Consider the following 3518-nt stretch of genomic DNA (forward strand, 5'->3'; position numbering starts at 1 on the left):
GGTGGCGGCAGGCGGTGTGGGAGAGCGACCTGGGCCGGGGGCCGGGCCTTATATGGCCCAGGGGAGCCCTCAGAGGGCGGGGCGGGCAGGGGAGGGGCGAGGGCGGGTGGGGCGTTTGCCCAGTGATGGAGAGGACAGCTGTGGGGGCTCCGTGGCTGCGTGGGGAGATGTTGACTCAGTTATCTGAGATTTATCTTTTTATGTATTTGTCTCCCTGGGTAATTCTCCCCTCCTCCCCAGTCACCCGGAGCCGCACACGCCCAGCGGCCCTCGGTCCCTCCCAGCACCCCAGGCCAGCAGGCGGGGTGTCCGGCCGGAAGCATGTCCTGCAGGCTCCCCGGGCCCAGCCCCCTGCCCAGCCCCCCGGGTCCAATAGGTGCTTCCCTGAGGCCCCGGGACAGACCCCACCCCAGTTCACTCCTCTCCCCTCCAGGCCCCAAGCTCTGGGGTGGGTGGGGGGCCGCTCTCCCTGCACCCAGCACCCAGCACCCAGGGCAGCCAGGTTGTGGGCTCCTGGGGGTGCTGCCCACAGGTGGGGGCTCTGCTCCCGCCCAGCCCATGCCAGCCCCCCTCTAATCCCTCCGTCCCAGGGGGGTCCCACCTCGGAGTCACATGGAACTGGAACTTGGGGAGCCCTGCCGGGGGCCTCCTGAGAATCACGCCCTCTGGGGCCCAGGGGACCTGGCCAGGAGCTGCCGTCCCCCAGGGAGTGGGGCTGGGGTCCCAGAAAGGCCCTGGGCAGGCGTCAGCTCGGGCCCTGCCCTGTCCCCATCCCCCCCAACCCACCCACCCCTCCACACCCCTGGACGGGAGCACAGGGCCATGCCGGGTTCCCTGGGCCCCACCTCTCGCCCACAGAGGTGACCTGTGGCCTCGGGGGAGGCTCAGACCCCCGAGCCAGCCCACAGCCCCCTGCAAACGCCCGAGGATCAGGGTTCAGCCCACGCTCGCCCCGGGGGGCCCGGGCGGCACCCTCCGCGTAGCTGGGGGAACAGGCCAGAGGCCTCCCCTCCCACACGCTTGCTCCTGGGACGAGCGGGCCCTGACTTGGCGTCTGACGGGCCAGCGGGGGTGGGCACCAGCTCCGATCCTGGGGTCCTCGAGTTCCAGGGGTGAGTGGGGGCGGGTGCATCGCCGCTGTTGCTGAGGCTCTGGCGGGGGCCGCCCGGTGGGGGTAGGCAGCGGCCTGGAGGCTCGGCTGGCACCTCCGGGGCCACCTCTGCATCAGGACCTCCTGCCCCGAGGACAGCTCCCGGGGTCCCCACGGGGCTCGGACCTCAAGGGGCAAGTCCCCCGGTGTCTGAGGGGGTGACCAGGAGCCGGGGCCTGGGGTGAAGCCCTTGTCCCGTCCCACGTGCCCCAGCCGCAGGCCCAGGGACCGATGGTCCTGCAGGAGCCCGGCCGGGGCAGGGGGTTCGGAGCCAGGAGGAGCCGGGAGGAGCCGGGATTCAGAACCAGAGCCACGTCCCTGTGGGGCCTGGGTACCCAGCGCCCTCGGCCGGGACCGTGATTTCCACGCCAGGCGCCCCTGCCCGCGGGGATGGAGAGACCCTGGCGACGCGGGGCCCACGCAGCCCCTCCCGACCCGCCTGGAAGCGGCTGCCCTGGGAGGGAGAGGTGGGGCCTCCGGTCTGAGGAGGTCGGGCCGTGGCCCCTCTGGACGGGGCAGCGGGTGACCTGAGCCCCAGGGTCTGCCCAACGCCCCTCCTGGCCTGGCCCCGTCTCAGGCCCCAGTGTGGCCGCCGTGCGCGGGGACCAGGCCGCCCGCAGGGGTGGGTGGGACGTGGACGGAGCTGGCGGAGGCCGGGGTGAGGGCTCCTCAGGCCAGGTGACCCCTCTGGTCAGTGAGGCGGGGGTGCGGCCCCGAGACATGGGGACAGAAACACACTCGGACGCGTCCATTCAGGGCCTCGGACCCAGCGCCCTCAAACAGACTCTGTCACTGCTGACGCGCAGACGGGGGGCTGTGCACCCCGCAAAGCCTCCCTCCCTGGGCTGGGCTCCCCTGTCCCGGCGGGACCGGCCTGTCCTCCCTCAGGGACAGTCGAGGAGGCTGCCGATGGGACCCTTCTGGACCGGGAGGTGATGGCCTCGGGCCCCCAGGACGCCTGCCCGGCCACCTGCTCCGCTGCCCCGGCCCCGAGCCCGCACCCCGCCCCCCGCCCGGCCCACGCCCAGCAGTGTTTGCCCGGACACCGACCACAGGGAGGAGGCCTCAAAGACGTCACGAAACAGCCTAAAATGACGGCTCACGCTCTCTGTCCACAAACCTGACTCATCAGGAAGTGGGGGTGGGGCGGCCACGGGGCGGAGGGGGGAGGAAGACAGGCTGGGGAGAGAGAGGGGGAGAGGGGGCCCCTCAGCTGCCCCCCAGCCCTGCCCAGGCTCCATCACCTCGTGGAGGGCTAGTTTCCTCGGCCGCCTCGGCCAGGCCCTGGTACCAGTTTCGGGTCAGACACCAGTCTAGATGTCTCTGTGAAGGAGTTTTCTATTTTTTTTATTTTTTAAAACATTTTTTTATTGATTTCAGAGAGGAAGGGAGCCGGAGAGAGAGAGAGAGAGAGAGAGAGAGAGAGAGAGAGAGAGAGAGAGAGAGAGAGGGAGAGAGAGAGAGAGAGGAGAGAGAGAGAGAGAGGGAGAGAAACAGCAACGATGAGAGAGAATCATGGATCGGCTGCCTCCTGCACGCCCCTTACGGGGGATGGAGCCTGCAACCCGGGCCTGTGCCCTGACGGGGAATCGAACCCTGACCTTCTGGTTCCTAAGTCGATGCTCGGCCGCTGAGCCCCGCCGGCCTGGCACGGGCATGTCTTGTTTCAATTTCTGATGGTCGCTGGTACAACTGGTTTTGTAGATCGAAGCTGTGGTGCTGGCAACGCTGATCAGCTCGCCGGCTCATTTAGAGGCTTCTTTGCAGATTCCAGACTCTGCAGAGAATACCCTGCCCCCTGTGCGCAGACAGTCCTGCTCCTTCCTTCGCGCTGTGAGCGTTAGGAGCGTCCAAACCGCGGGGAATGGTTGTGTGTTTATCTGAGCCAAACTGTCGACAGCCGCCGGGAAGCGGAATCCCAGCGGATTGGGCTAAGGCTCCGGGGGATGGCGGGTTTACACCTTGTTTATACTTTGCAATCAAGAGAGGGTCCACTCAGGTGGGCTCCATCAACTCCACTGGTGATAGATGGGGGGCGGGGGGGCGGGAGAAAGCAGTGGGAAACCTCTGGGATTGGATAAAAAGTAAAAGGATAGACGCATGCTTCTTAGCCAGAGGTGGGTGCAGGAAGGTTACCAGTCAGTTCACACGGTAAACCATGGGAGGATGTATGGGCTCCCGGTGGGGTCTTGGAGGTGGGGGACGCACCCTGACATTTCACACGCGTGTTACTTAGACGCGAGACTGCGGACGGGCTCGGTCCAGGTAAAGACGGAGCTGTGTCAGGGACGAGGCCGGCCGGCAGCACTGCCCGCCGTGAGCTGCCGTCCGTGACGCGTCTCCCGGCCGCCCATCGCTGCGGCTCCCT

This window comes from Cnephaeus nilssonii (assembly GCF_951640355.1).
Source record: "Cnephaeus nilssonii genome assembly, chromosome: 13".
In the NCBI taxonomy this organism is placed as follows: Eukaryota; Metazoa; Chordata; class Mammalia; order Chiroptera; family Vespertilionidae; genus Cnephaeus; species Cnephaeus nilssonii.